Source organism: Echinops telfairi, unplaced genomic scaffold (genome assembly GCF_000313985.2).
Source record: "Echinops telfairi isolate 266 unplaced genomic scaffold, ASM31398v2 ScPeMD7_20;HRSCAF=75, whole genome shotgun sequence".
In the NCBI taxonomy this organism is placed as follows: Eukaryota; Metazoa; Chordata; class Mammalia; order Afrosoricida; family Tenrecidae; genus Echinops; species Echinops telfairi.
The window spans coordinates 10,884,160-10,904,164 of record NW_022103917.1 but is presented as its reverse complement, the minus strand read 5'-3'; the positions used below and the strand labels follow the sequence as shown (position 1 = coordinate 10,904,164).

The 20,005-nt window shown below is 41.6% G+C and overlaps 1 pseudogene; it reads right to left on the bottom strand.

Moving 5' to 3' along the window:
- Positions 1–16,259: 16,259 nt before the first annotated feature.
- LOC101648218 overlaps positions 16,260–20,005 on the bottom strand; it is a 12,524-nt pseudogene continuing 8,778 nt past the window's right edge.

Below are 20,005 nucleotides of genomic sequence, written 5' to 3'. Positions count from 1 at the left end.
TACAGCCTTCAATAGGGGTTACATCACAATGTAAAGAAAATCAGAATCCTCACCCCTGGACCCACAGACAACCTCATGATAAATGTAGAACAGGCCGAAGTTTCATTTTACTTGGATCCACAATCAATACTCATGGAATCAGCAGTCAAGAGATCAAATCACATACTGTGCTGGGCAAATCTGCAGCACAAAACTCCTTTAAAGTGTTTAAAAATCAAACATGTCACTTTGTAGACTACTAAGGTGCACCTAACCCAAGCCATGGTATTTGTAATCAGCTCATACACATGTGAGAGCTGAACAGTGAATAAGGAAGACTGTAATTCAAATGGATGCATTTGAATGAATGTTTTTTTACGAAGAACATTGAAAGTATCATGGACTTCCAAAAGAAATAATCACTCTATCTTGGATGAAGTATAGCCAGAATCCTCCTTAGAAGTAAGGATAGAGATACTTCATCTGCATACTTTAGACATGTTATCAGGAGTGACCCAGGCCTGGAGAAGGACATAGCGGCTGGTAAAATAGAGGGCCAGCAAAAAATAAGAGGAAGATCCTTGACAAGATGGATTGACACAGTAGTGCCACAATGGCTTCAAATAGAACAACTGTGAGGATGGTGCATGAGTACGCAGTGTTTTGTTCTATGATACATAGGATCACTATGAGACAGAGCAGACTGGAGGCCACTTAATAACAACAATGGCTAATGATCATGAACATTTCTTCATATGTTTGTTGGCCAACTGGATGTCTTCTTTGGTGAAGTATCTGTTCAAAGTGATCCCAAATGGTCTCTGTCCTTATTCTAATTGAATTATTTGTATTTTTTGTGTTGCAACATTCTATAAATTTTATAGAAGAATCCCTTGTCTGATACGTTATTGCCACAACTTTATTTTTATTTTTGTGAATTTCATATCAGATCTTTGATTGCCAAAAATGTTGTGGATTCTCTTTTTACTTTTTTTGGTGAAATACATATTTTTTAATCATTTTATTAGGGGCTCATACAACTCTCATCACAATCCATACATACATTAATTGTGCAAAGCGCATTTGTACATTCATTGCCCTCATCATTCTCAAAACATTTCCTCTCCACTTAAGCCCCCATCATCAGGTTCTCATTTTCCCCCTCCCTCCCCGCTCCCCCCTCCCTCATGAGCCCTTGATAATTTATAAATTATTATTTTGTCATATCTTGCCCTGTCCGATATATCCCTTCACCCACTTTTCGGTTGTCTGTCCCCCAGGGAGGAGGTCACATATAGTTCCTTGTAATCGGTTCCCTCTTTCCAACCCACTCTCCCTCTACCTTCCCAGTATCGCCACTCACACCACTGGTCCTGTAGGGATCATCTGCCCTGGATTCCCTGTATTTTCAGTTCCTATCTATTTGGTGAAATATTTTGATGCAAATAAGTGTGTAATACTTAGCGGTATCAAATTATTTTATATGTTTGTCTTTTGATTTTGGTGTGCTTGCAGTTACATTTGATGGTGGATTTATGCCATGCATCAGGGCCTCCAAATCTATTTACATTGGTTCGCTGATGGTCTTTTTAGTTTTCGGATTTGCATTTAGGTCTTTGTTTCATCTTAAGTTCATTTATGTAACTGGTGGGGGATATAGGTCCTGATTCATTTATCTGCAAATGAATATCCAGTTTTGTCAGCAGCGTTTGCTAAAGCAGACTATCACTTCCCTATTTAATGAGTTTCGCCCCTTGGTCAAAGATCAGCTGTCCATTTGGTGAATGGTTCTTCATTCTCTTCCATTGGTGTCTGTGTGTCATTGCACCAATACCAGAATGTAGTCTTCTACTCCACTGGCCGTGTAATAGGTTTGGGGATGAAGAAGTTCATTGCCTCTTACTTAATGTTCACGTAGTTTTTTGCTTCTCCAGGAACACTCTATTTTCCATTTAAAGTTGGTGATTCATTTTTCCATCTCTTCAGATAATGCTGGAACTGGAATTGAATTTTTGGATGTGTTCTCCCTGGCCCTTCTGGCACTATCATTTGATTAACACCCCCATGAACTACTTCTGACTCACGTCTGCCACATGAGTGCTCTCCAATTGTGTGTCATCCACGACTTGAGTGGGTAGGTCTTCTCTATGAATGTGTCAGTCTGGCAAAGAAAAATAGAAAGGCATCTGCGACATCAAGCATTGTTTTTTAGAACCACCCATTTGCGTTAGTACAAATAAAAGTGGAGTGACACGCTGGCCGCAACGAAGGGCTCGACTCTAACAACTGTAGGGTGGTGCAAGCCCAAGCAGTGCTTCCTGCTGTGGGCTGGAACTGACTTGACCCACCTAACAACAACAGGGAGATACCCAGCATTCCTTAAAACTTAATGGTGCCTGAACCCTGCCACTGTCAGGGAGTTGACTTCTGCTGAAAGCAACCCTATGGGTGCCTGTACAAATTGCAGCTCTTTTTGTGTGGAAAAGGGAATGATAGTAAATAATCAATGGTGTCTGCAACATGTAGTAGAATACGTTCAGACCTGCTGAAGTGTGGGATGATTAGATGATATCCAGATGCGCTTGTGTAATTATATGCCAAAAAGTTAGATACTACTTCATGTCATCATCATCTCATTGCCATTCGAGTGAGTGCCACCTCACAGCAACCCTACTGGGACAAGATCTGCCCCTGTGGGTTTCCGAGACTGTAACTCTCTGGGAGTAGAAAGGCTCATCTTTGCTCCATGGAGCAGCTGGTGGAGAAGATAGCACTTAGTAGTGTAACATAACTGAAAACCCAATCCTAGGGCAAAGTACGGAGTTATACAGTACTCTACCCGATGGGCAATTGCTGATCTCAAAATGCAAGCGACGAGTTTATCGCAAGATTCACTGACTCGACAAGTATTGCACCCAAAAGGAAAAGGACATCCAGTAAAATGCTGTAAACAATGAAATACGATTGTGCTTTTATCTCATCGGAAAGCAATAGACTTCAGACTTCCTCATGTGGATCCAAGTATACTCCGTCATTTGTTTGATGTTGTAGTCATGTATAAAGGCACATTGATACCAGTTTTTAATAAGGAGCTAGAGTGATATAATGACTATTTAATTTTGAGGTGCTGGCAAAAAAGATGATTTTTAAATTTTCTTCAAAGGAAAGGGGTGAAATAAGAAATAAGATGAAAGACCGATTCATGTTCTCAGTACTGGTTAATTCACAAGACTCCATGGTTCTGTTTTTATCTGCTGACTGCAATCTTTCTTAGATAATTGATCAAGCTTTCTGTTTTATTGCATTTACTGTCACTCATCGCATTGTTTGTCAGATTAGAAGTGTTTGATCTAAGTTTATGTAGTAGGTATCATTTCAATATGTCATTGAATCTTTGTTCATCTTTCACTGCCAGTTGATGGCTTAAAATCAGCTTCTCGGGAAATCTAATTCGTTACTATCTAACGGCTGCATTTAAAAAAAAATAGTGGGGGAAGGACTTCCTCACCTACTATTTCAAACATAATCCCACAAACGCTAGACACACAAAGCTGCAGCAAGATTCATTTGGTTGACTTTCAAATGATTGAGTCTAATTCAAAACAATTTTAAGAAAACAATATTGCAAGTCCCATGAGGCAGTGTCATTTCCTGGAACCAGGGAAACACGACGTCTTTCTAAAACAATTCTAACCCCACCAGTAGTATTCATGGGATCAAATGGGTAAGGAGTACAATATCATCAAATCCAATAGCACATAGGAAAGTTTTCTGATTTGGTGGCTCTCATACCTTTTATGTGTTTGTGGCCAAGTAGCAGAGACAGTCAATACAATTCTAACTTCCTGTTACTGAGGTCACAGAGGGATGCTCGGCCTCTTGCACCAGAGAGCATGTATGCGTGATCTGAAAAGCAAGTGCACAGATGCAAACTTGTTCCCACCTTCCTCAGTTATGCTGGTGGTCAGATAAGGAGGAAGGAGGGATCTATTAGAGGGTGAGGGTGCCATGTGGACCTTCAGGAACGAAGCAAAGATACTTAAGGAAATAATTGATTGCTTCAGAAGATGGTTCTAAGAAGAAGTGGTGAGCAGTGCTTTTCTCAGAAGTTTTAACCCAAAATTCCCAGAGAGGGCACAGCGACTGCCCAGCCCCCATCCACTTGCAGAGCTAGGACCTTGTGTTTAAATTCAAACAAGCTTATCAAGACCACAGAGGGAGGTTCAGGAAATGGGCAACAAAAATAAGCACAATAAATAAAGTGCTCTTCACAATGAAATGTGTCAGACCTGTTAAGAAAAAGTAACCATCAAAAGAATGTTGCATCATACATTGCCCCAGGGGGTTGAAATCAAAGTTTCACAGATTCTGATTCATCCTGCCAGGTGGGGAATCAGGTTTAGCACATGAGCAGTATAAGAGAACACAGTATTAGTAGCAGTAGTATTTATTTTTATTAATAATTTTATTGGGAGCCTTTACAGCTATTGTAACAATTCATAATTCATTTAGATCAAGCATCTTTGTACAATTGCTGCCACCATAAGTTTCAAACATTTTATTTCTTCTAGAAATAAATATCCTTGATATCAGCTCCCCTTTATCCCCTTCCTCCCCTGCCCTACCCCCACCCCCAGGAACCCTTATTATTATGTTATATGTCATTATCATTATTATCACCCTATCTTACATCATCCAATGTATCAATTCATCTGCAATTCTGGTGTTTGTACCCCTCATGTGGGAAATGAACAGCAGTCATCATTGCTATCAGTTCCCCCTCCCCCCTACCCCGTCTCTTCCTGTACTCTGAGGGAATCATTACTCTCATTACTGTTTTTGAAAGATTATCTATATTGACTTTCATGCGTCGATCTTAATTATACAAATGGACCTACGCAGGACTAACAAGATCAATGAGGTTGAACAAAGATCATAATGGTAAGGGGAGAAAATATTAAAGAACTAGAGGATAGTTATGTATTTCATCAGTGCTATACCACACCCTAAATATGTCACCCCTTCCATGTAGCCCTTCTACAAAGGACTGTCCAATTATCTTATGGGTGGATTTTGGGGCTCCACTTTGTTCATGCTCCTTTACGTCAAATTTATTTCTTGTTTTTGAACTTCTGATACCTATTCCTGTCAACATCTCCTGATCACACAGGCTGGTATGCTTCTTCCATGTGGGCTTTGTTGCTTCTCAGCTAAATGGCCGCTTGTTTAATTTTAAGCCTTTAAGACCCCAGATGCTATATCTTTTGGTAGCCATGCACAATCAGCTTTCTTCACAACGTTTGATTGTGCACTCATCTGGTCCTCAGTGATCGTGTTGGGAAGATGAATATCATACAGTGCCACATTATTAGAATAAACCATCTTGTACTGAGGTAAGATTTGGGTAGGGCCCCAAATTCATCTGCTTCCTTGTTGTATTTACATATATACATACACGTATGGACATGGATAAATACACATATATTTATTTATTTACATATATACATATCTGTATTTATACCTATATATAATATTTACTTTCTCTTTTTTTCTCTTTCTTTCTTCCTGCCCCACCATCATGCTTACCCATTGTTCTCCTCTCAACAATTCCTCTCAGATATGTTTTAACACATCCAGGAACGTTATATCCTCCTCACTGTCAACTTTAGAGCCTTTACTATTCCCCTGTCCCTGTTGTTATTGGGTCACCATTCCCCTCCCCCTGCCTCTCTCCTCCCGTGCCCCATCCCCCCACAACTATTGATCCCATTGCTGTCTCCTTGGGCTTGCTGATCCTGCCTATGTTAAATAGATAGACACCAAAAGAGAAAAAGAGAGAAAGGCCATATGAACAGTTCCAAATCTGTTATCCTGACCCAGAGTAGATGAGTACCTAAATAGAGAGAAAGAATGGTTATAAACCGTCAGTCTAGTCCCCATTTCAAGAGAGCAACATTATTTACTCATTCATTTGATAAACATTACTTTTGCACCTACTGTATATAAACCTCAGGAGCCCTGGTGGCATAGTGGGTTACATGTTGGGCTGCTAACCACAAGGTCAACAGCTTGAGCCTAACCTGCCACTCCTCAAAGGAAACAACCTGACAAATTGCTCTGGTAATGATTGTTGAAGTAATGGACTGCCCAGTCGGTTCTGGCTCATAGCGACCCTATGTACAACAGAATGAAACATGATCTAGTTCTCAAAATCGTTGCTATGTTTGAGTTGGTTGTTGCAGCCACTGTGCTGCTGCACCCACCCATCTCATTGAGGGTCTTCCTCTTTTTCACTTATCTTCTGGGTTACCCTCTTAATAACCTATCCAAAATGTGAGAAGACACTGAAAGATGTGCCTTCGTGTCTAAGGATTATTCTGGTTGTACTTCTTCCAAGACAGATTGGTTTTTTGGGAATTCCATAGCACTTTCAATAGTCTTTCTCAACACCATAATTCAAAAACATCCATTCTTCTTTGGTCTTCCGCATTCATTGAAAATACCATTAGAAAGGGCCGGATCAGAAGTACTCAACATAGAAGCCAGACTGAACGAACTGGGCCCTACCTCAAAACTACCTGTACACTTGAACTTAGGACTGAAAACTTTGATGGGAGAAGAAGTGAAGGATGGCCAACCAAGACTGTGGAAATGGCAGCCATTGGACCTTGGGTGGGACTCCTGGCTTAGTGGGCGTACAATGAAAGGGGACCCAGAACCACCATATATTTAGTTCCTCATTGCTCCACTTGCATTAATATGACAGGTTTTAATCTAGTAGTCAAGGATCTGCCCTTGTAAGAAATGGTACAGGGAATTTTCCTCTAGTATCAACCCCCATGTTCAATGTAAACAAAGCTCTATCGATTAAGAGATCAATAGCATTTGGGGTCTTAAAGGCTTGAAGGTAAACAAGCAGCCATCTAGCTCAGAAGCAACAAAGCCCACAAGGAAGAAGCACACCAGCCTGTGTGATCGCGAGGTATCGAAGGGACCAGGTACTAGGCATCAAAGGAAAAAAAATCAAATCATTGTGAATGAGGGGGAGTACAGATTGGGGACCCAAGACCCATCTGTAGGCAACTGGATATCCCCTTAACAGAAGGGTTGCGGGGAGGAGACGAGCCAGTCAGGGTGCAGTGTAGCAACAATGAAACATACAACTTTCCTCTAGTTCCTAAATGCTTCTCCCACCCCCCAACGCCCCACTATCATGATCCCAATTCTACCTTACAAATCTGGCTAGACCAGAGGATGTACACTGGTACATAGAGAAACTGGAAATACTAGGATTCCAGGATAGATGATCCCTTCAGGACCAGTGCTGAGAGCAGCGATACCGTGAGGGTAGAGCGAGGGTGGGGAGGAAAGGGGGAACCGATTACAAGAATCTACATATAATCTCCTCCCTGGGGGATGGATAACAGAAAAGTGGGTGAAGGGAGACATTGGAGAGTGTAAGATACGACAAAATAATAATAATTTATATATTATCAAGGGTTCATGAGGGAGGGGGAGTGAGGAGGGAGGAAAGAAAATGAGGAGCTGATACCAAAGGCTCAAGCAGAAAGCAAATGTTTTGAGAACGATGATGGCAACAAATGTACAAATGTGCTTGACACAATGGATGTATGTATGGATTGTGATAAGAGTTGTATGTGCCCCCAATACATTTTTTTTAAAAGGAATCAATCTGTACAAGGCAACAATTCATGGACTGCAGCTCACAGTTGGACTATACTCACATAACTCCTAGTACCAACAGTGTCTTAAATTTTATGTTATTAGATAAACTATTGACGTTATCCGTGCAATGTCCTTATACCTCGGGAATGACTGACAATGTTTTTCTTTTTGTCTTTGGTTTTTAGTTTTTCTGCCTTTGGTTTGTTTGTTACTGTCAGAGTTTTGTTTGTTTGTTTGTTGTTTGTTTGTTTCCTTGTTGGTTTAGGTTTTTTGTCATATTATGATTACCAAAGTAAACCAGAGTTGTTCATAACCCATGAACAAGCAGATGGACTCTCGGATCCCACTTAATTCTTGCCCCATTCCAAGAACAGTTCTTATAACATGGACCTGCCTGCTCGATATTCACCTTCATGAAGAGATCACTGAAGATAAGGGTGCTACAGCAAAGTGTGGTGAAGAAGGCAGATGGTGCCTGGCTATCAATTGGAATAGGTCTTAAAGACTTGTATTCAAAGAAACAGTCATCTAAGGGATGAGTCAACTAAGTCCACACAAAAGAAGCACACCAGCCTGTGTGATCCAAAGATGACAACAAAATCTAAATATGATGAAGGTAAAAGTATCAAGGCTTAAATTGTGACCACCTAATTTATAGAAGACTATGGAGGAGAGTGGGGACCCAAAGTCCATCTGCAGAGTTAGATTAAACCCTTCTAGTCAATAGGAGGTACTTGAACAGTTTTACTATTAGACAAAGATGATTGTCAACTTGAGTATGGTGGGTCGAACCACGGTATAATATGATACCTGGTCAATTGACCTTCCACGTGACCCAACCTGAATTAGTCTCAATTATGTCTCACCTGTTCCAAGATATAAATGTCCTCTGGCTTTTTAAAATATTGTTGCTATCTTTTCTTTCTTGCTCTTTATTTTTATTTTTATCTTTACATTATTATTATTTTCTTCTTGCTGTTTTGCTTTTGTTTTTTTATTGTTTCTGTTGGGTTTCCCATTTTGTACAGCACAGAAAAAGTGGATGCATAGAGACAAAATCCAATTCAATGGTTTATCAGGGGATGTGCGAGTGAGGTGGGGAAGGTGAGGGGATTTGGGAAGCAAACAATAAATGCAGTAGGGGCAGGGGGCATTAGAACTGATTGTGAAGATGTATATGTGTTAGGTTTCTGGGGTGGTTTACCTCGGTTCTTGCCTCTCCTAGCCGAAAGAATTCACGTGGAAGAAGCACTTTTTAAAATTCAAGTAACTTTTTTGAGGGAAAGTGAAGTTTGGGGTAGTACAGTCTCAGATAGTACACGCCATTCCTGGAAAGCACGTAAGGCCTCATGGTGGGAGCCATGGGAGAGTTCTTGACTGAAAATGGCCACTTCAGGGGAGCACGGAAAACCACATGGAAAATGGCCATTGAGAGGAGTCGACAGAATAAAAAAAGAAGAAGAAGAAGAAGAAGAGAGTGCAAGCCCGGGGCCCTGCAAGAGAGCACCTGAGAGAGAGAGGGCTCCGCCTGTCCTCAGGCTGCTATTTATCCCCACTTGGGTGGAGGCGTCGTTGAGGGTATTGGCTGTTCTTAGTGGCTGAGTAGAGGTGTACATGTGTGATGTAATGTCGCTGGTGCTTAGTGTGGGTGTGCCCAGGTTGATCTCCACCTGCGCCTAGGTGGCCTGGGACTGAGCATGCTCGGCTTTGGATTATCCCCATAGGTGTCTAATATGGGCCTGGTTTCTTTGAAACCCCTTTATTGCGGCATGGACAGCTCATTTTCGTTTAGTGTAGGCATTCGGTGAAGACAACCCCCTTTAGTCCTAATCTTTCTACCTTTCATGTACAACTCTTTTTAAAGTAAAAGAGTTTAAACTCTTTAAACTTTTAAAACTCGATTTGACTATGGGAGTTTATAATGTTTGAATACCCTATCAAAAATCTACTAGAAAATTATAAAAGAAAGAAACCAAACTTGACCAGTGGTTACCAGGGTCATGCTATTGGTTAGGGGACATTGAGTTTATGTGAATGGTGGTGGAATAATTTGTCAAAGGATATAAATCATGGTTGTACAACACGAAGAGTATCATCAACAGCACTCAATTATACATGTAAAGTTGTTGAACTGGAGAATATTTTGTTGTGTAGATTTTTGCCACAAATTAAAAAAATTACATAAATGACAATGGATACAAGGAAAAATAAAATGCTCTAGAATTGATAGTGGTGACAATAGTACAGCTCTAAAAAATAATACAGCTCTTCTTGATATGACTGAATCATTGAATTACATGATGTGTGGCTGAAGTATCAATAAAACTGTTTAAAAAAAGAAAATACTGAGAGAAGCGCCCGCAGCCTGAGCACTGTGGCCAGTGCGCCCAGTGGTGTCTTCTGACCGAGACTCCTTGCACCTCTTCAGCTCAAAGCAAGGGCCAACCTGACTTAAGCTCTCCCACGATGACCAAGCAGCCAGACTATGAGCTGGAGACCATTGATAACAAAGCAGCATCCTCCCTCGCCAAGCTTCCCAAGTACCTCTCAGTTCTGCAAGGTTTCATGAAGGCCCTGCACCTGGCCATGCAGGTGGAAGAGCAGGCCAGCAAACAAATCAGCAGCAAGAAATAGTCCCAGCGATGATTGCAATTACATTTTAAACAATGGAAATTTCCCACAAATTTTTGAAGCCCCTGGTATATCACACAACTTTTGCCTGTTCCGTTCTGTACAGGTTTAATCCTATTGTCAGCAATTACAAGTATCTGTTTGCAAGCATATCCATGTAGTTTATCCATCACCACTATACTCCACCACCCACTTTCTCTATACTGACTCTAGTAACCACTAATAAAGTTTGATAGCTATACAAAGAAAAGAAAATGCTACTAGCTTGGGTCAAGTGTGCCTTAGTCCACAAAGTGGTATCTTTGCTCTTTTGGAATACTGTGAAGAGGTTAGTTGGCAGCGATCTGCCAAATAACAGTACACCGTTTAGTGTCTTGACTGCTATTTCCATGGGTGTTGGTGGTAGATCCAAGCAAATGAAATCCTTGACAACTTCCATCTTTTCCCCATTTAGCATGATGTTATCTGTGGTCCAGATATGAGGATTAGTGCTCTCTTATTGTTCAGGTGTTATCCACACTATAGTCTGTGATCTTCATCAGTAAGGTGCTTCAAGTTCTCTTCACTTTCAGCAAGCAAGGTTGTGGCATCGGCATCTGCATCTTGCAAATTGTTAATGAGTCTTTCTCCGATCTTGATGCTGCATTCTTCTTCATATAGATAAACCAGCTTCTCAGATTATTTCCTCAGCGTGCAGATTGAACAAGTGTGGTGACACACACCTTTCCTGATTTTAATAGCCCCATTGTTCTGTTTAAAACAGCCATCTCTTGTTCTGGGCACAGGTTCTGCATGAGCAAAATTAGGTGCTCTGCAATGCCCATTCTTCGTAATGCTATGAAATGTTACAGTTCGTTAGGATCCACGCAGTCCAAGGACCTTGCATAGTCAATGCAACACAGCTAAACATCCTTCTGCTTGTCTCTTCTTTCAGTCCCAATCCATTTGCTGTCAGCGATGATGGCTCTATGGAACAGTTCTATTCTGTCCTATAATGTTATTGCGGGTCAGGATCAACTCAGAGGCACACAACTGCAACCTGATCTCGGTCCTCAAAAGCTGGCAAGGATCACAAGGATCTACATATAACCTCCTCCCTGGGGGATGGACAACAGAAAAGTGGGTGAAGGGAGACGTCAGACAGTGTAAGACATGAAAAAATAATAATAATTTATAAAATCATCAAGGGAGGATGGGAGAGGGAGGGGGGAAATGAGGAGCTGACACCAAAGGCTCAAGTAGAAAGCAAATGTTTTGAGAATGATGATGGTAACAAATGTGCAAACGTCCTTGACACAATAGATAGATGTGTGGATTGTGATAAGAGTTGTAAGAGCCCCCAATAAAATGATTTTTTTAAGTGGTAAGGACAATACAAACAGGATTGCATCCTCCCTGTTGAAAATAAGAGACAAGATTCCTCTCATTCCAGGCTCTTTCAGAATTCTCTTTAAGTAACTTATCAGTGTAATCTTTTTCTCACTCTGTCTTTTTCCAAAGTATTTAAATCAAGTATGCTTCCTCAAAGACCTGGGAGTGGTCTCTTGAAATGTAATCAGCAAGAAAGATCACATCCAGACTTCCAGGATTCCAGGAAGGAGATTAGCATATAACTTCAGGTATCCTGCCATGAAAATATTAGAAAATTAGCAATTTTATCTTGAAAATATGAATGAAATGGGTTGTGTCCACTTAGCTCTATAAAGAGATTCCTTTCTGTTTCTGCAATCTCTTCAGTGGGTGGCCTGTCTGGTGGAATGCTTATTCAATAATAAAACAATAAAACATTTCTTTCTCTTCTGTTTTTGTTGCAATGCTTCCTGAGTTGGAAGAAGATTTCCCCCCAACAAGATGTGTTGAAAGAAGGCAGGCAAATAAAACCATGATTACAGTCAAGTGTAAAGAGCTCTTCTTGGAGATCTGCGTGTTACCTCCCTGCCCCCCACACACACACCCCAGTCCCTCCTGACATCCCTTTTTAATATACTCCATAAATGTAGAAACTGAAAATGGGGGGAACCAGAAAGGCAGAGAGGATTATGAACTGAGCAGAAAAGGACAAGCAAATCAGCAAGAAACCAAAAATGTAGGAAATTGGCCACATCTGATTTCTTCAACAAATCCATGGCAAGGGAAAAGAAGGGAGGAAGGGGGGCGGGGGGGAGAAAAAGAGGTAGGGGAAACCAGAGACTTTATAAACCAACCTAAGTACCGAACGCAATGTGTGAAATTTATTTGGATCCTGGTCAAAACAAATCAAAATCCACAAGATACTTGGGGCAAGTTGTACACTATCTTGACATTTGATATTGAAGGAGTCTTAAAATTTTGGAAGTGGATAATGATATTAAATAATAAATGGCTTTTTAAAAAATCCTAGTATTTTAGAGAGCCTTACTGAAGTCTTTAGAGATAAGATGATAAGCTGCCTAGGCTTTGCTTTCAAATGATTCAGTGAGAGCAAGAGGCGTGTGTTCGGGTAGAGATGGAGCCAGATTTGGATGCATTTTGATAGATGTTGAAGCGGGACGCGCCTTGCAGGGTGGTCCATTACAGTCTGCTCTCTGTTTCTGTGGCTGCTTACAATTTCCCATGTCAACTCTATCAACATGAGATTGGAAGGAGAGCCAGAGCGAGTTAGCTAAAAGGACTGTCTTCCTCACTCAAGGAACTTGAGAAATAATGCTAGCTTCTTAAAAATAACTTTTCTAAGTTGTGCGATATAGTACATGTGATAGTGCATTTAAGACAAATGCAATCTAAAGAATAAAAAAAAAATGAAAGCGTGTGTAGCCAGTACGAAATCTAAGAAACAAACGGGACAGCTCCCAAGTCCTCAGTGCCCCTTCTCTGCTCTCCACCTCCAAGAGTGAAAAGCGCCCCCAAATTTTGTGCTAATCATTTCTTTTGGATTATGTGTCCATTTATCTCCAATCAATATGGCAGTCGATGGTTTTATCTGGTTTGGAATGCCTTATAAATGGTATTGTACTAGCTTAGTTCTTGGTGAGGCTGTTAAGAGAAAGTTCCCACTTTATGATGGGATTCCATTGTGACAACTCTGTAACAAGTTTGTTCTGATGGTTATGTCGAATGTGGGCTGTTTTGGGTTTGTTTTTTTTAAGTGTTCATCATAGTGCCTTTCATGATCAGAAGCTTCATAAATCCGATCTTTGTCTTTGGAAATTGGAAATATTACATATAAACACCTGCAAGGGAACATCTGAGAATGATAACATTCAAAAGTTAAGCGCTGCCGCTTTGTACCACCTACAAAAGAATAAAAACCAAACGAGAAAGGACACTTCAAAGTCATTCAAGTAATGCTTACATTAGGGACTGCCTGTACCACAAGTGAGGAACTTGGGCGCCATATTGGTTACACTTTGCAGTGAGATCCTCAAGGTCCACAGTTCGAAACCACCAGGTGCTCCAAAGGAGAAAGACAGGGCTTTCTATTCCTGTAAAGAGTTACAGTCTTGGGATCTAATAGGGGCAGTTCTACTCTATCCTATCGGATTGCTATGAGTCTGCATCAACACTAGGGCAGTGAGTTTGGCTTTGTACCACAAGTGAGTGGCTGTAACCCAGAGAAATTTATTTTGTAGTGGGTGAAGGGGGACATCAGACAGTGCAAGACAGGAAACAAAATTATAAATTATCCAAAAAAATGATAAATTATCAAAGGTTCCTGAGGGAGGGAGGGAGGGTGGGGGAGGGAGGAAAAATGAGGAGCTGATACCAAGGGCTCAAGTAGAAAGAAAATGTTTGAGAATGATGATGGCAACAAATGTACAAATATGCCTGACACAATGGATGGATGGATGGATGGGTTGTTATAAGAGTTGTGCGAGCCCCCAATAAAATGAATTTTTTAAATGTATTTTCTGACAATTTCAGAAGCTAGAACTAGCCCAAATTTGAAGCTCTTGCTCTGGGAACGGCTTTCTTTCTATATTTGCTTCTGGGACCAGGCCCTTGTCTCTTTTCCGCTTCTGTTCTGGGTTCTCAGAGGAACTTCACGTGGCGTGGCCTCTATCTTTCCTTTGCTTTGTTCTTCCTTCTCTAAGCCTCTTTTGCTCTTTTCATATCTCAAAGGCTTAAACCACACCTTATACTGATATGGTCTTACTAACATAACAAGAAAGTTTAATTTCTGAGCAGAAATTCCACAACACATATTTTGGGAGCACACAATGGAATCTGGTAGCTAATCAGAGGCTGGCCAGGGGAGAAGAGGTGTTGTGGGGTGTAGTAATCTTCTCACAAAAGAGAGGTGGGGACATGTCTCTCCAGCACAAAGGAATAAAGCACATTTCCTTATCAATGGAAGAGACCTGAGATATTGGAAAGAATGAGAATGGTGGGGGGGGGGGTGGCGTCAGGGTGGAGGGGATGAGGACAGGAGGGTCACACAATCCCTACAATGACTGGATAGATTCTTGAGTTTGGGGTCTGAGGCTAGAGCACAGCATGGAGTCTGGGTGCTGGAATGCACCTACCCTGATAGCTCAGGTACCACTCACTACAGAGGACCAGCCAAGAGCGGAAGACACCCCCCACCCCCACCCCACCCTGGTCCCAGAGAAGCCGGCAATGGTTGGAGGTTCACTAGTAGCAGACTGTAAGGTCTGGCTTTACATTGTGCTAGGCCTCTGAGACTAGCTAAGGGCCCTCTGGGCTTCTTAACCAAAGTATTCCCTTCACTAAACCTAAACTTCCTCTGACTCTGGTCTGAATTTTGTCCCTCGCCTGAAATCTTTCTAGCGAGCAGAACAAGAACCTAGAAGTGGAGAAACCTGAAAGTCTGAGCCTCCCCCAGGAACACATCCATAGCCCACACTGCATGTGCTCTCTGAGTTCTGTCACTCAGCATTGTTTTTGAGACTTATCCACAGCTGTGGTGTGGTCGGTTCACTGTACCGTAACTTACTTACTGACGGGCATTTGCGTGAACAGTTGGGAAATGTGACCAATACTCCTACTCAAAGCCTTCTTTATGTGTCTTGGAAGCACATTGCAAGACTATGCAGAAGTTAGAATTACCTATAAGTGAATTGTTGTGTAGCCCTGATTGCTTTTGTGGTGTGCCAGTTGATTAAGTCAACTCATGATGGAAAAAGACGCCGTCGGCTCCACTGTGGCTTAGCCAGTGGTGTTAATTCATGCAAAAATGTTTCTCAGTAGAACACAACATTGACCAAAAAAGGTCTTCCGTGAGTTGAGCTGGGCGGTGTTGTTTCCAGCACCGCAGAGTATAGCTGAGTTTAGACTGGCAATCCTTTCCGAATGGGTGGTGCAGTGACTGAGGCTTGGCTGCTACAGAAATGTGCTTCAAGACCAGCCAATGGCTCCATGGAAGAAAGCCCGAGCAGACTGGTCCTGTTACAGACGGTTTCTGTGGTTGTTAGGAGCCGCCGTGGAGTCGGTTCCACTTCCTGTGGTGGTGGCTAGGTGTCCGTTCCGACGCATAGTGACCCTGTGCACAGGAGAAGAAAACACTGCCCGGTCAGGTCATCACATCCTTCCAGTGATCGTTATGTTTGAGCCCATTCGGGCAGCAATTGTGTCAAGCCATCTCCTTGAGGGTCTTCCCCCTTTTTTTGTCGCCCTTCTACTTTACCAAATGAGCCCTGGTGGCATAGTGGTTACAAGTTGGCCCCAATAAAATGATGTATTTTTAACAGTTGGACTGCTAACTGCAAGATCAGCAGTTCTAAACCACCAGCCACCCTGAGGGAGAAAGACTAGCCTTTCTAATCCTATAAAGAGTTACTGTCTCAGAAGCTCACAGAGGTAGTTCTACTCTGTTCTATAGGGTCGCTATGAGTTGGCATCAACTCAATGGCAGTAAGTTTGGTTTTAGTTTTCTAAAATAGCAAATAGTTTCTTGTTAAATGTGTAGTTTTGATAACAATAATAAATTCACTTGAACAGGAGTAATAAGTAAAAAAAAACAGTTGCTAGTCATCAGAAAATTTGTGACCATTGGGGCTGTCTTGTAGAAAACCCAAAATCACTCAGAGGCCAAATCTTAAAGAAGATATATCCTTTTATTAATCCATATGGTCCATAGTATATATCCTTTTATTAATCCAATAGGTCCATAGTACCGGGAACGAGTAGAATTCTGTAGTTGAACACCTTCTAGGTAAACATGGCCCATGTGCACATAACTATGGTTTTTATGATCAAACCACTCAATGGCATGCTACGTAAATTATGTGCCAACAAAACGGTTGGGAAGAAAGGAATCTGAGGAACTACTGGTGAGGATTTTGTCTCCTTCTGACAAATATTTGATTTGGGATTACTTGGACTTTTTGCAATCACAATGTCACCTCTTTGGATACCACAAAAATGTCAACTAAGATTTTCTGCAAAGAAATCTGAATTTTGAATTCTAGGCTCCATGGATGGTCCAGAACACATGACTACAACACCAATGTATTCACATGCACAATGAGCTATGCAGTCATACTGAGCACGATAGCCAATGAGTCGAAAAGGTTTTCCTCTGGGAAAACCATGAAACAGTTTTCTATGTAGCGCCTGTCACCACTGGCCAAGAAAAGATTAGTACAGTAAAAGCTGAAATCAGAGTGTACATCACTTCACAACCATAGGTCTATTCTACAACACATTCACTTTTTAAGGTAGTTGGCAGGCCCCAGAAAAATGAAGGAAAAAGAAAACATCTAAGGCATATCTCAACCCATATGAGTATGTGGTAGAGCCATGCTCTCAGGATACCTCTGGCCCCAAAGAACCAGAACTCAGGTGGGCCTTTCGCCTAGCTTTAGTTTTCGACTTCACCAAGCATGATGTCCTTTCCAGAGATTGGTCTCTCCTGATAATAGCATGTGCAAAGTACATGAGAATACATCTCATCATCCTGGCTTCTAATAGTAGGCCGGCTCTACTTCATTCAAGAGAGATTTGTTGGTTTTTTCTGGCAGTCCTTGGTACTTTCTTTTTCTTTTTTAAAAATTATTTTATTGGGGGCTCGTACAATTCTCATCACAATCCATACTTACATCCATTGTGTCAAGCATGTATGCACATTTGTTGACCTCATCATTCTCAAAACATTTGCCTCCCACTCTAGCCCCTAATGTCAGTTGCTCATTTCTCCCTCCCTCCCTCTTCCCCCTCCCTCATGAACCCTTCATAGTTCATAAATTATTATAGTTTTGTCATAAGTTACCCTGTCCGATGTTTCCCTCCGCCCTCTTCTCTGCTGTCCATCCCCCAGGGAGGAGGCAATACTTAGATTCTTGTAGTTGGTTCCCCCTTTCTACCCCACATTCTCTTCACCCTCCAGGCACCACCCCTCTCACCACTGGTCCTGAAGGAGTCATCTATACTGGATTCCCTGTGTTTCCAGTTGCTATCTGTACCAATGTACATCCTCCGGTCCAGCCAGATTTGTAAGGTAGAATTGGGATTATGATAGTGGGGGGGGGCGGAAGCATTAAAGAACTAGAGGAAAGTTAGTATGTTTCTTTGTTGCTACCCTGCACCCTGATTGGCTCGTCTCCTCCCCCACAACCTCTCTGTAAGGGGGTGTTCAGTTGCACACCGACGGGCTTTGAGACTCCTTGGTACTTTCAATATTCTTCAGCAGCACAATAATTCAAATGTTTTGATTCTTCTTAGGTTTTCGTAACAATTATTGAGTATTATGCCCAGAACTTTGCCTACATTGTGTTAAATCTTTAGAACAACACTCCAAGTATTATTGTATTTTATTGAAGAGAAATCTAAGTTTCAGGATGGTCAATACCTTGTCCAAGGCCACCATGTCTTAGTCTGGCTTTTCTAGATGAGCAAAACCAGTGAAGCATATAGATATAGATATATAGAAATAGAAACAGAGAGTATTCATTGTTTCAGGGAAATAGCTCACGCAAGTATGGTGGCTGGCAAGTTTCAGATCTGTGGGTAAGGTGGTAGACTGAAGACCTCTGCTGGCTCTGCTGGCTCACATAGTTGGCATGGGCTGATCAAGTTGAATTCTTCAGTTCAGGAGACCTCTGCTGATTCATGGGGTTGCAGGGGCTGGCGCAGGGGTTGGTGAATCCATTTGTACATCGGAGGCAGACTACATCCCGGAGAAAACTCCCTTCTCAACTAATTGGCTGCTTGAATCAGACTGCAAAATAGAAAGTGATAACATTATGGAAGAGCAAGTGCAAGCCACTAAGAATCCTAGCCACGTTGGCATATAACATAAAATATCACAAGTAGTGGAGGACTTAAGATTTGAACCTACATCTGCCTGACTCCAAAGCTCAGGTACTTGCCATCAAGACTTGACCAAAGTTAGCAGGAAATTACAGCAAAATTGGTTGGTGTCAGCCTGTGTGATCACGAGGTGTCAATTGGATCATGTATCAGGCATCAAAGAACGAAAATCATATCATTGTGAATGAGGGGGAGTGCAGAGTGGAGACCCAAAGCCCATATGTAGGCAACTGGACATCCCCTTACAGAAGGGTCACGGGGAGAAGTTAGTCAGGGTTCAACATAGCAATGATGAAACATATAACTTTCCTCTAGTTCTTTAATACTTCCTGACCCCCACCCCACCCCCGCCACTATCATGATCCCAATTCTACCTTACAAATCTGGCTAGACCACAGGCTATACACTGGTACAGATAGGAACTGGAAACACAGGGAATCCAGGACAGATAAACCCCTCAGGACCAATAATGAGAATAGAGATACCAGGAGGGGAAGGGGAAAGCGGGGTAGGAAGGGGGAACCGATCACAATGATCAACATATAACCCCCCCAGGGGGACAGACAAGAGAAAAGTGGGTGAAGGGAGACATCGGACAGTGTAAGACATGAAAAATAATAATAATTTATAAATTATCAAGGGTTTGTGAGGGAGGGGGAAAAATGAGGGGCTGGTATCAAAAGCTCAAGTAGAAAGAAAATGTTTTGAGAATGATGAACACCACACTTATGATTGCATTTTTGTGTGAACAACATTGCTTTACATACTATGTTGCAGCATATAATTCACTGATGTTATCTTTCTCAGTTGTTCACTAAAGAATGTCCAATATTATGATTCACTGTTCAAAATATTGTGGTGTAGTTTCAAAACACCATGAAAATTAAAGCTTAGAAACAAGGTATTCAACTTACAACAGCACTGACTTATAATGGTGTGGCTGGGATGAAGTTCCAATATTAAGTCAAGCACTACCTGTAGCAATGTTGATTTCTTGGTTGTAACATGTTTACTATGTTTATAGGTAGGGAGTGGGAGAATTCAACCTTGAGCTTGGGTAGTCAGGCTCCAGGGTCAGTTTATGTTGTAATGCCTCTGTTATAAGTTGGAATTGACCTAACAGCAATGGATTTAGGTTAATTTGGACTTAACTGAGGTAAGACATGCAAAGCATTTAGAACAGTGCCCAGCACAGTCAGCTTCAATAAGTGTTAGCTATTCCCTCTGCTACATTTAAGGTTGCTATGAGCCCCAGCTAACTCAATGGTAACAGCATTGTTAGTTAATACTGAAGAGCAAGTCTAAGATGTGATTCCACTAATGAGTTCTACGACTGGAATGGCGATAAAGGATATGGGAGTTTTAAAAAGAATAACACTAGAAGGAAGCCAGAGAGTTAGAAGGTTAGAAGGAAATCAGCAAGAAAAGAAAGTTGTCTGTCCCCCAGGGAGGAGGTCACACA